Source organism: Zootoca vivipara, chromosome 12 (genome assembly GCF_965207765.1).
Source record: "Zootoca vivipara chromosome 12, rZooViv2.hap1.1, whole genome shotgun sequence".
Lineage (NCBI taxonomy): Eukaryota > Metazoa > Chordata > Lepidosauria > Squamata > Lacertidae > Zootoca > Zootoca vivipara.
Window position 1 is genome coordinate 47,321,404 of NC_142595.1, and position 14,205 is coordinate 47,335,608.

Below are 14,205 nucleotides of genomic sequence, written 5' to 3' on the forward strand. Positions count from 1 at the left end.
GTGGTGAATGGCAGATGAATTAGTGGCCACTCACCCTCCAGTCTTCTATTGAAGTGGGTCTCTCAAGGCTTACATTGAGTAGGAGATAGGTCCCAGAATGGAGACCACTAAGATCACAGAGAAGTGGTATTAATGCCCCTCACATATGGATGGGAGGAGAAGACCAATTTGGTTCCTATTTAAAGATGAATCTACATAATTTGCAGCACTTGAACCAAAACATGGCCATCATTTCCAACATGCACTTGTGCAAAGCTGTTAATCAGCCAAGTAATGTCTACAAAAATACATATTTCGTGTGTGTGTGTAAATAATATAAAAGAATGTGTTACATTAAAACCATTGCTTGACAGCAGGCATCCCCAAATTCCAGCCCTCCAGATGTTTTGGACTACAATTCCCATCTCCCCCGACCACTGGTCCTGTTAGCTAGGGATCATGGGAGTTGTAGGCCAAAACATCTGGAGGTCCACAGTTTGGGGGTGCCTGCTTTACAGGAATGTTTATATTAGGCAAAATTTCATTCAAAGCTGTGTGGATTAGGAGAAGCTTGAATTAAAATGCAGATGACTTTTCATGAGGACTGGTTTGCAGATTGGTGTGAAAAAAACTTGAAAAATAAGCAACTGAGAGAAACCATAACTGACAGATTCACCCATCCCTGCCTTCCAATAATGTCTACCCCTCCAGGCCAAACTGCGAAACCACCAGTGGCCCCGGAAGTCCGGCTGCTCCATTCCTCCTGCGATTCCAGATCCAGTGATGCCACCATTGAGCTGCTCTGCATTATCTCCAGGTTTTACCCCAAAGTGGTGACAGTGGAATGGCTGGTAGGTGGAGAAGCTGGACAGCTGGTTGCATTGACTGATGAGCCCAAGAAGGATGACCACGGATACACTTTCAGTACCACAAGCACCGTCAATGTTAGCCAAGCAGACTGGCAGGCTGGGAAGGTCTACTACTGCCAGGTGTTCCACGAAGCAACCCAAACCAAAGTGAAAAGCAAAGCCAAGATATGTGAAGGTAAGAGCAGCTGACTAAGTTGGCACTTGGGTTTTCCTCTGTTTTGGTGGGCATGGACTGGAATGTGAAGGAGAGGGCTGCTTCCAGATTGCAGCTTCCTCCCACTTCATTTATAGATATATAGATATAGCTGCTTTCAATTAGGGCCTATTGAATTAAGCCTTGAACACATGCTCTTACTGGTAGAGTAGTTGTTTTCCATTTCTCATGGAAGCAGGACTCTGGGAAGACATGGTGGAGTGGACATCAGAGTGCCTCACATGTCCATGAAAAGTCTTGGCAAATATGCTACCCTCTTCGGGGGGGGGGGGGGGGTCAGAGGACATTTTCCATCCTCTACAACATGTAGAGAAACCTTCTCCTGGGTAGAACAATGTAGTATTGATAGCAGAAGATGATGTTGTAGAAAAGGGTGACAGGGAACTGTGTTCCTGCTCTTTATTCACAATGGAACATGGAGCTTTTATTAATTTTAGGACACCAAAGGGCACCAAACGCCAGCTTCCTTCTTTTAATATTTGTACCAAGTCTGGAGTTTTTGCTCCCTTTTACTCTGCAGCAAGGAATGCCCTTCTTAACAGATTATTATTATTATTATTATTTTATATTTGTACCCTGTCCATCTGACTGGGTTACCCCAGCCACTCTGGGCTGCTTCCAACAAATATAAAAGCGTAATAAAACATCAAACATTAAAAACTTCCCTATACAAGGTTGCCTTCAGACGTATTCCAAAAGTTGTATAGTTCTTTATCTCCTTGACATCTGATGTGAAGAAGTGAGAATCAAATAGAGAACTAACATGAAGCTTGTGCCTCCCCCTCCAGATGCCACCGTCTCCCCTTCCACTGGCATTGACGTGAGAATCATACGCCCAACTCCAAAAGACCTGTATCTAAACAGCGACCCCAAACTCATCTGCGTGGTGGAAAACCTGATAGATACAGAGGGGCTGAAAATCAGCTGGTCACGGCAAACATCAGGACCTGTGAGCCAAGAACTACTGGAAACAAAAGAACAGCCTAATGGAAGGTACACCGCTACAAAGGCCCTCTCTGCCACAACTTGGCTACAGGGAGATGAATTCACCTGCAAAGTGGAATATCCAGGCCTGGTTGCTCCCATCATTAGGACTGTTGCCAAGACGACAGGTAAGGGGGAAACAGGGTTGGTCTCCCATCCCGGGGTTGATGGCTTTGTTCAGCAGGAAAACACAACTTGGCAAATCTGCAGTTTACGCTAGAGACACAAGTTACAATTTCAGGCAGTCTGGTAGAGGTCTTGTGCAGGTTTGCACAATCTTTCTACCCTTGTCTCTGCTCAAAGGTTTTATGGTGCTAGAAAAACCTGCAATGCATTTCTTTTTAACCAGAAGGCAACACTGGAACCATGGTAAGTAAGGGGACAAGACTTCTCCCATTAATCTTTCCACTCTCATAAAAACCATTTAATCTCTAGTTATGGATCCTTCAAACCCCTGAATCTGTCTATTGATGTTTACCTGGCATTGGTTGAGCTAGATGAAGGATTGAACCAGTTCTGATGAAGGCAGATCTTTATGTCCTTGCCCTGGTGGCCCACTCCACACATTTAAGAAGCCACATGGGTAACTGATTCAGGAGCTGTGCAGAGCTTGCTCCCTGAGGCTTGCAAGATTTTCGCCTTTCAACTTCAAACCATGCTGCAACTTGAGCATACCAGTACTTTCTCGGGAAAGACTGGGATTCTGTGTGGGCTGGGTGACTTCTGTATATCTATTGAGAAACTGGGCTGTATAAATATAACTCATATCTCTGCCGTCCCAGTGTGTGCTCCTATTCATTCATCCAGCTCAAAGAGGCCCAACACATGCTATAGATCTTCACATAGATCTACATACTGATGGTGACTTCAGCTGAAGGCACTTCAACTCATTGGCAATTGAGTATTTGCCCCACTGTGTCTACTGCACAGACATAAACTGCTCTTCAAAGAATCTACCAGATAATATTTAGAGTCAAATGACACTAACAGCCAGGTGGAGCAACTATTGGAAACATACTGCTGTTATGAAGTGCATATGAACAGGCCAGAGGTGAGACGCGCGCTGTGCAATAACCCTGTCTGGAGACAGGGTTCAAGAGAGCAACATCACAGGGACTCTCATTGTCAACACTGCGTCCACTCATTTGGTCTAAACTTAACTACTGTTGCCTCTCCTTTTCTCTCACATATATTGTCCCTGATCTCAAAAAGGCACGACCCGTGCTCCTGAGGTGTACCTTTTCCGACCCCACCCTGAGGAAATCCGTACTCGGCCACCAATGCTGACCCTCACCTGCCTGGTCACTGGGTTCACCCCAGAGCCAATTTCTGTCCAGTGGCTGAAGAATCACAACGCTATACCTGAAGATCACCATGTCAACACCCCAGTCATGAAGAACAACAACAACCATTCCTACTTCATGTACAGCCACATGAAAATCCCATTAACTGACTGGAACAATGGAAATGCGTACACCTGCATGGTTATCCACGAAGCCCTCCCCATGAAGTTCACCCAGAGGACCGTGGAGAAATCCCAGGGTAAAAAATGATGGCCATCCCTCCTACGGCATTGCAACCTCAACAGCCTCTCCCATATTTTTTCCTCTAGCATTGTTAGATAAGCCCTGTGTAAATAATTTCCATGCATGCATGTTTGGCCTATGGCTGAATAAAAAGAGAGCCAGCTCAGATATATCCCATGTTGTGGTCATTTACAGGGGAATCGATGACTGGGGTGGGGTGGGTGGGTTATGGAATGCAAGGAGAGAATGGATTAAGGGGGTCTTCGTGATATTGGAAGCAAAATGTATTCGCCATTATCAGAGCTATGCCATGGGGAGCGGGGAAGTTGCAAAGGTCTGGTGTCAGTATATGTGTAGTTTTACTGCTCACAACAGGCCCTGCATGTTTCTCCGAAAATAAGCCATACCCCCCCCCAAAAAATAAGCCATACCCCGAAAATAAGCCATAGTGGTAGGCAGTGTACCATACTTAATAAATAAAAAAAACACATCCCCTGAAAATAAGCCACCGCGTGTTTTTTTGAGGAAAAATAAATAAAATATGGTGTCTTATTTTTGGAGAAACACCCAGTGAGCTTCATCTAGTTAAGTGGTGATTTGAATCTGGGTCAAATTCCACCGGGCTCAAGTCCAACATCCTGTCATCTGCTCCACCCTGGCTTCCATCTACACATGTCCATACACAGGAAGCTGCTCTCCTTTTAATGCCTGGTGCTGAAAACAGCAAGAGGCTGTTGTAACATTAAAGAGGAATATTTAGGTACTAGTCTCTGCCTCCTTCAGTCAACTGCCCCCAGGCCTCAGTTCCTTAGTGGTTCAAACCAATAGATCATGGCAGAGCTGCAGTGTTCACTGCATTCCAACGACATAATTATAGCTCAATGCTCTTTATATTTTTTGAATCTGCCACACCCCCAAAAAAATCAAAGCCCAAAGTTGGCCTTTTTTGGCACCCATATATGTAGAAGGGAGTCCTGCCCATATCGGAATATTTTGCATTGCCTCTCCTTCCTCTGCCTGCCCCAGATATTGATATATGGCACATGATGTAAGAAGCTGGCTTTTACTAAGTCTCATCGGTTTGCCTACTCAGAGTAGGCCCACTGAAATTGATATGTGCAATTTAGGTTCATTAATTTAAATAGGTATACACTGAGTATGGCTAGCGTTGGCTGCAAACTATGCAGCGTTCTCTGTCGCAGAGCTGGAACCTTGTTCCAATAAGAGGTGCAGAGCTATCTGTATGGAGGTGCAATACAGAGGCCAATGAGCAGCAACATATGTGAACACTCCCCCCTTCAGCACATATAGCTTCCCTTCATATCAACTCACCTGATCTGGATTACTGTGCATCTCAGTGAAAGGGCTTAAGAAGCAAGAGAATGCAAAACACCTGCACGGCTTGAAAGCAAAGAATAGTTTCTAAGGGCCAAATATAATGTGATGCAATGGGGGGGAGGGCCAAGTTGCAGGGAACCAGGCAGAGGGCCTTCTCGGTAGTGGCACCCGCCCTGTGGAACGCCCTCCCATCAGATGTCAAAGAGAAAAAACAGTTGGACTATGCAGAACTAGCTAAGTTGACCTACGGGATCCGTTACCAGGGGGAAACAAGGTTCCAAAAGGAATGGAGTAAATTCGTTGAATATATGGAGAGGAATTGTAGAAGTTTAAGGACACCTGCGGGACTAAAATAAATCCTGCAAACTGATTTTGAATAAGTAGGTAAAAGAAACTGCGGGATAAGAGTGGGAAACGAAGCCGAAGGTTGGGAGGGAGGGAAGTCTTAGCTCGGCGGAGCGAATTATATTAAGATAGAGGAATATAAGATGCAAGATGTTGTGTTATGTGTGTAGTTTTGTGTGTGTTTGCTTTATGTGTGTTAATTTGTGTGTTTATGTGAAAATTAATAAAAAAAATCTTTATTAAAAGAGAGAGAGAGAGAGAGAGAGAGAGAGAGAGAGAGAGAGAGAGAGAGAGAGAGAGAGAGAGGGAGAGGGAGAAACAGCTACCAGATTTTTAGAAGACATCTGAAGGCAGCCCTGTTTAGGGAGGCTTTTAATGTTTAATAGATTATTTTATTTCATTTTCTGTTGGAAGACGCCCAGAGTGGCTGGGGAGACCCAGCCAGATGGGCGGGGTATAAATAATAATAATAATAATAATAATAATAATAATAATAATAATAATAATAATAATAATATATTATTATTATGTTGGGCAACCCACAGTTTGCTGCTGGGGCTGCATTGCAGGTCACCGAACAAAACAGCGGAATGCATGTAAGCCCATTACGCCCCGTTACCATCCCTGCCCCCCGTTACGCCCCCTTCCAGGTCAAAACACAGCAAGTGTTTGCACGGCCGCATGTGCCTTGAATGTGCACAAAATGGTTGTTGCCTATATAGGGAGAGGTTTTCTCCCTTACTGCTCCCCATGGTTACAATAGAAGCACCATAGGGAAAGGTTATTTTAATCCAGAACCACATTAAAAAATAACCTCCCCTTGCACCAGGATCCTGACAAAAAAAGGCCTTCTAAGTGGCTATTAACTGTTAAAAAGAATCAGAAGAAATTTCATTTGACACCTTTAGCATCACATCAGTAAGACATTGGGGGGAGGGTTAATAATAAACCTGGTTTGACCCTGAATTTGAGGTGGGTGAGCAAACTGAGCCAACCCTGGATAGATGAGTGCACAAGTCTGATGGAGCCATGAGAAAGAATCCAATTCACAAAATATCCTGGCCATATTAATGGATTGTTCATATATTATTGGGTGGGTTATGAGGGGGGAAAGGTCCAGTCAAGACACATACGTACACAATGCAAAAAGGCAGAGAAAGGATATGTTTTCCAAAATGATAGTCGGGGATCCCCTCGGTACCACCCACAGAGCAAAATCTCTGACATTTTGCAAAACTGGAGAAGGGAGAACATGGGACTTTCAAGTACACTTTTCCCCAGCCAGCCCTCTTTTTGCAAACCAAACACACAACATCTCCACTTAAGCATTCTTGCCCTAGCTATGCTGCAAGGGTGCGGCCTCGGCCACGTACACCAATTCCCTACCTACACCTGCTCCCTGGCTACTCCTTGCTTCAATGTTAGCAGGTGGTCTGCTTAATGTACTGGTTATGGTTTGTTTTGGTGCTTAGAACTCCAGATTCAAATCCCTCCTCAACCATGAAGCTCACTGCGTGGCCTTTCTGGACATCCCTCAGAAAACAGGTTAATTTAAGGCTGTGCTAAAACATCCCCAGCTCCTGGCTTCCTGTTTCCGGCGGTGGGAAATGGCTGACTCCCATACAATCGGATCCCAGCCGTGCCAGAAATTCAGGGCTGATATGGAGGTAATTAGCCCTGGCAGACTCCCCAGGATGGGGGAGTACTGTCTCGTAGACCCGCAGATTGTCCAAGATTGTCAGCTTGCATCAAGGTGCAGGTGGCAGGACACTGGGTTGCAGAGCATGACATGACCGGCACTCTCCGAAGCCACTCTCATAGCCGGGGATATCTGTTTGATAAAAATAATTAGATTTGGACAATAAACAGACATAGTCTGGACCAAAGAAGACTGAGGAAAAACCTGCAGATTTGTACAGTCCCTGGCTCGGATTTCAAAGCGTGGACTTCAAAGAGATTCTCGTCATGATGTTTGGATTACGGAGGTATTGGTACACTTTTTCCCCCTCTACAATATGTATAATTGGTTTTCTATGCCAAGCCTCATTAAGAAACCTAATTTATTTTGAGGACTACAGATGGACCGCTATTTGCAATTAAATATTCAATTGCACAGCTTTACTTGGTTTGAAAGACTTCATAAAGAAGAGAAAAGAAGAAACAAGATGGTGCTTGTTAATATGACGCAGCACGGAAAAATGCGAGTTCCTCTCTGTTTTGAAGGAAGTGGGAGATGCTTGTTGGCTGATTTTGTAGTGATTTGAGACAATAAATTGGGATAACATATAGTGCATCTGCAGAATTTCTTCATTAAGTGCGAGAGAGAAGTCTGAATGGATGTCTAGCAGCCCCCCTCCTAGGGCCCAGGAGGGGGGAATGTGTGGTCTCTGAAAGCAGATTGATCATCAAATGATTCATATCTGTGGAATACAGTCTATTTACATTGCAATATGCAAACAGCATGCCTTACATCCAACAGCAGACTTGGACAACAGCCCGGATGGGAGTAACTTAACAACTTAACAACATGGGAGTTGCTGCATCATTAAACTGTAAATGAAGACTTAGATAATAGCCTGGATCGGGAGATGGGAACGAAGTTAGGAAATGCTGCACTGGCAAACAGACAGTTGGAAAAAATACGTATTTACAAATAAAGATGTACTCGATGGATGTAAGGATATATGATTTTGGACATGATTGAGAATTGCAAAGCCAGCAACGGAGAACTTTAAAGTGTTAAAATGGGAATGTGGAAAATAGGGGAACAACAAGAAGAAGGCAGGAACAAGACATGAAAGAGATTCTTCAAGAGGTCCAGACTATGGAAAGCCCAGGGGGGAAAATAAATAATAATTGGGAATACAATTTGATCTTTTTTTTAGTTTATTGTTTTTAAATGGATTATGATTTTATGTTAATTGCCTGTTTGTATTGGAAAACTAATAAAAACATTTTTTTTAAAAAAAAAACATCCCCAGCTCCTCATTTATTCAGGATTATTCCATCTAGCCATCTTCTGTGACTCACTGAAACTGTCAAGACTAGGATGTATTTTGTCTTGTGGTGAAACGGTTAAGCAACTGTTTTGAACACCTCTGGATATTGCTATTCCTCATTGATATATTACCCGAAAACATGGAAGGCAAATAGCATTCTGCAGATGAGTTGAAACACATTGCACAACAGGTTCTTCCTAAACAAACTGATGAGAATTAGATGAACTGGTACTTTAGGCAGAGTGCTGGAAAAGGGAGAAGGAGAGAGAGAGAGAGAGAGAGAGAGAGAGAGAGAGAGAGAGAGAGAGAGAGAGAGAGAGCTGTCCTAACAGAGTGAAGTTAATCTGTAGGACAAGACACAATCATTATGTGGGGTGAACACAGAGGGTTCCCAAAGAGCCAACACCAAGCCACTATTGCAAAATTTAGATAATATTAATTGTTATATAGGTCATAGGTGATCTTGCAGGTATACAGTTAGTGCATACCCTTCAACTCCCGGATTGAAAAATCCGGGATCAGCAGCGGCGCGGCACCGGAGGTCGCTTCTACGCATGTCCAGACATGTGGAGAAGCGACTTCCGGTGCCGGCGCTGCCCGATTTCCGGTGCCTAGACATGGGCAGAGCGGCACCGGAAGTCACTTCTATGCATGTCCAGACATGCGCAGAAGCGACTTCCAGTGCCGGGCTGCCCGTGTCTGCATGTCTGGGCACCAGAAATCCCTTCTGTGCATGTCCAGATATGCGCAGACAGCCGGGAGCTGGGATATGACCGTTGGCAGGAGCTAAATCCGGGGGTTTTACAGGATATTAATCAATTCGGGATGACAGTGGGAAACAGTAACAAAATACGAGGGTTTCCCGCGAAAAACAGGAGACTTGGCAGATATGGGTTAGTGCATCATGGATTTTGTAATCTATGTTACAGGTAGGTAGCCGTGCTGGTCTGCTGTAGTTGAAACAAAATAAAAAAATCCTTCCAGTAGCACCTTAGAAACCAACTAAGTTTGTTATTGGTATGAGCTTCCATGTGCATGCACACTTCTTCAGATACACTGAAACAGAAGTCACCAGACCATTATATATAGTGAGAGGGTGGGGAGGGGTATTACTCAGAAGGGTGGTGGGAATGGGTGATTGGCTGATAGGAATGGTAAACCTGTTGACGACTGTTAGCGACTGCAATTGGTCTTACAGGAAAAAGCAAGACCAATTGCAATCAGCCAAGTAAAGTGCACAAAAATACACATTTTATGTGTGTGTAAATAATATAAAAGAATGAGTTGCGTTAAAACCATTGCTTTACAGGAATGTTTATATTAGGCAAAATTTCATTCAAAGCTGTGTGGATTAGAAGCTTGAATTAAAATGCAGATGACTTTTCATGAGGACTGGTTTGCAGATTGGTGTGAAGAAACTTGAAAAATAAGCAACTGAGAGAAACCATAACTGACAGATTCACCCATCCCTGCCTTCCTATAGTGTCTCCCACTCCAGGTCAAACTGCAAAACCACCAGTGGCCCCGAAAGTCCGTCTGCTCCATTCCTCCTGCGATTCCAGATCCGGTGGTGCCCCCATTGAGCTGCTCTGCATTATCTCCAGGTTTTACCCCCAAATGGTGACAGTGGATTGGCTGGTGGGTGGAGAAGCCGGACAGCTGGTTGCATTGACTGATGAGCCCAAGAAGGATGACCACGGATACACTTTCAGTACCACAAGCACCGTCAATGTTAGCCAAGCAGACTGGCAGGCTGGGAAGGTCTACTACTGCCAGGTGTTCCATGAAGCAACACAAACAAAGGTGAAGAGCAGAGCCAAGATATGCGAAGGTAAGAGCAGCTGACTAAGTTGGCACTTGGGTTTTCCTGTTTTGGTGGGCATGGACTGGAATGTGAGGGGGAGGGCTGCTTCCAGATTGCAGCTTCTTCCCAGTTCATTTATAGATATATAGATATTGTTGTTGTTGTTTAGTCGTTTAGTCGTGTCCGACTCTTCGTGACCCCATGGACCATAGCACGCCAGGCACTCCTGTCTTCCACTGCCTCCCGTAGTTTGGTCAAACTCATGTTTGTAGCTTCAAGAACACTGTCCAGCCATCTCGTCCTCTGTCGTCCCCTTCTCCTTGTGCCCTCCATCTTTCCCAACATCAGGGTCTTTTCCAGGGAGTCTTCTCTTCTCATGAGGTGGCCAAAGTATTGTAGCCTCAGCTTCAGGATCTGTCCTTCCAGTGAGCACTCGGGGCTGATTTCCTTCAGAATGGATAGGTTTGATCTTCTTGCAGTCCATGGGACTCTCAAGTGTCTCCTCTAGCACCAAAATTCAAAAGCATCAATTCTTCGGCGATCAGCCTTCTTTATGGTCCAGCTCTCACTTCCATACATCACTACTGGGAAAACCATAGCTTTAACTATACAGACCTTTGTTGGCAAGGTGATGTCTCTGCTTTTTAAGATGTTGTCTAGTTTTGTCATTGCTTTTCTCCCAAGAAGCTTCCAATTAGGGCCCACTGAATTAAGTGTATCTGAAGAAGTGTGCATACACACAAATGTTCATACAAATAACAAACTTAGTTGGTCTCTAAGGTGCTACTGGAAGGATTTTTTTTATTTTGCAGTCTATGCTAGACTGTATGAAAAAGAAGGAATAATATTAGTAGTACATAATTTGGCATAATTCTATGTGTACAATTAGATATTAGTGTTGGGTGAAGGGATGACTGAAGTTATGGGATATTTTATGTTGAACACTGGAAATGACGCCTCTCTCTCTCTCCCCCTCACAGAGGTGGCTGTGTCAACAATGGATGATTATAGCGATGAGAAAGAGGAGGAAATGGATCGTCTCTGGGTCACCATCTTTGTTTTCTTCATTCTCTTCCTCCTCAGTGTTTCTTACAGTGCCACCATTACACTGTTCAAAGTGAGTAGAGAGGAAGGTCTGTTATATGTCTACATTTGAATCTTACAATGTGGAGTGACAGAGGCAGAATAAACACCGCAGGGATAGGGGGGTGGAAACAAAGGATAAGGCTGAAATATTTGTACTCTTTATTGTCCATTAGTGAATGGTTCTGTGGAGGACTCGGCACATACCTTTACTTATCCTTGATGCCAAATAGTCAATTAGATATCCCATTAAAATCAGAAGACTGGGATGAAGGAAAATATTTGACTTGTTGGTTTGCAAGAGAAGTTTAGGGAATAGGAAGGTGCTGGAGATGCAATGAGGTTGAGGGTACGTTCTTTCATACGTGGTGGACCTGTAAAAGGTTAAAAGCATATTGGGAAATAATCCACAATGAATTGAAAAAAAGTACTTAGTACTTAGAAGTACCCCCCCCCCAAAAAAAAAAAACAGCGTCCTTTCTCTTGGGGATAATTCAGACGGAAATTCTCAGGTGTCAGAAAAGGTTATTTACGTATGCCGCCACTGCAGCCCATGTTTTGTTAGCCCCCAAATGGAAAACGAGCAAAGTCCCAATGAAAGAAGAATGGCAACTTAAACTGATGGAATATGTGCAGCTTGCGGACCTAACATATAGCATAAGAGAACAAGAAGAACATATGTTTAAAGAAGACTGGAAAACGTTTATTGAATATAGGGGGGGGGGGTTGTGTACACTTGAAAACGTTGGCAGCATTAAGAAAACTTCAACACTGTAAACAAGTTTTGTTGGATATAATAATGGAAAACTGAATGGTTTAGTTTATGTAAAATATGCAGGGATTTATGATATGCAAAATGAACCATGGAAAGAGAAGGGAAGTCACTGACATTTTAAGGTTGTTTAAATGAATATTCTAAAGTGTAAAACAGTTAAGCTATGGAATTTGTTCCTACAAGAGGTAGTGATGACCCCAGACTTTTGATGGCTTTAGAAAGGATAACACAAATTCCTGGAGGATAAAGACTATCAATGGCTACCAACCTCAATGGCTAGGTTCCACAACTTCATTGTTCAAGACAGTGTTCCTCTGAGTACCAGTTTCATTCAAATCCTGCCTTTGGGCTACCCACTACAGCATCTGGTTGGCCACTGTGGGAGCAGGAGGCCAGACTGCATGTACACTCTTTGACCAGATCCAGCAGGGTTCTTTTATGTTCTTACATTTTCTTGTGAGCTGGAGGTTTATAAATAAATAAGTAAATAACTATAAGTAATAAGTACAGGGTAAGTAATAATACATCATAGAACTTGCAACCTGTGGCTGTCAGGAAACAGGGAGGACAGAACCACGAATGACAAATAGAACATGCAGATCTTTCTTCTTCCACACTCACTTCTGTTTTGTGTCTTCCTTTCTGCTCACTCTCGTTCCTTCCTTCAGGTAAAATGGCTCTTCTCCGCTGTGGTGGTCCTGAAAAAACAGCCAGGAGGCCCTGACTATAAGAATGTGCTCCAATGAGTGTCCTAGAAGCATTTCCCTGGGAGCTCTTGTCCTATACTCTGAGCGGTGCAAAGAAGAAGTCACTGGCTGGAGATGGGACTCCGTTTCCAGCATTAACAACCAAAGCTTCTCTCTGCTGTCTGCTTCTCTCCCCTGGTAGGGGGACAATGAAACCCCATCAAATGAATGACAGAGAGGCAATTTTGTTAGAACTTGGAGCTGGACTCGTCATATGTCATTTGCTGAGACTGCACTCCCAAGACAGGAAGCCTACTGGCCCTATGTATACATCTGTTTTCCACAGTGACTGTCAAGAAGAGCAAGCAGGACTCCCAACCCAAGGTGTGGAGACAGTCACACAGGCCTTGAGAAAGGAGTTTGGGGCATCTACTCAGCATTAGGTCCTCCTGAGTTCAATGGGACATACATCTAAGTATACATATGACTGCAGCCTGGGTATCCACTGGACCCACCCCATTTCAGAGCTTCACTTCTCCTCTCAACCCCATGTTCTGCCATATACTGTGCCTGCTCATCCAACGTACCCTCATCACTAGCAGGCATCCAGCCTCAACCAGCTATTGGACACACTGACCTGTCCTTCTTTAGCCAAATCCACCTAAGCACTCTACATGAATGTCCTATTCTGAATATTGTCCTTCCCTATACTGAATATTTTGATCCATCAGTTTTAAGACCCACCCAACACCAACAATTTGTTCTTCCTCAGCCCCATGACTGGCACTGAGGACATTTATCCTCTTTTAAATATTACATGTTTTGTGGTCACAACCAGGCACAGCGGGACGCATACACCTAAACATTTTGTTTTGCCCCAACTGACCGACAGACGGATGGACATGCCAGCTGTCTCCGCAGTAGCAGCGCAGACTGGAGCTCCGTCATTCTCCCTGGGGAGGGGAGTCTGGGGCAGCTGTGGTGGAGGTTACAGGACTGCTGCTCCTCCTCTTGTCGGGCTAGAGGCAGCCGATGAGCACTTGCCCCTCCTCGCTCAAGCCAACCCTGCCGCTGCCGCTGCCAGGGGCCTTCCTGTCCTCTCGGCGCCACCGCTACTTTCTAGCTATTTTTTAGCTAGTTTCTGCTATTTTCATATATTGGATGTTTTGCGGTCATAACTATATTTACTAGACATTAATAAAAAACATAAATAAATAAAATCATCTTCTGAAGGTTTTTGTTTGTTTATGCTCCTCCTTCACATACTTTCAGGAAGGAGTTTCATCCTCTTTTGAAAATTCCGCTTGTTGTCCTTCATTCCCATTAAAACCAGTGGTTTGGGAACCCGCAGACCTGCTGGTGTTGTTGGACTCCAACTCACAAGAGTCGCAGGCAGCATAACAAATAGTCAGGGATGATGGGTCTTGTAGTCCAACAACCTCTGGAGGGCCACAGTTTCCTCACCTTGCATGCCAAGACCCCGTGACCCCGCAGTTCTCCAGGGAGTAAATTACCAAATAATACAACAGGATATAGTTTATGGCAGGCATCCCCAACCTGCGGCCCTCCAGATGTTTTGGCCTACAACTCCCATGATCCTTAG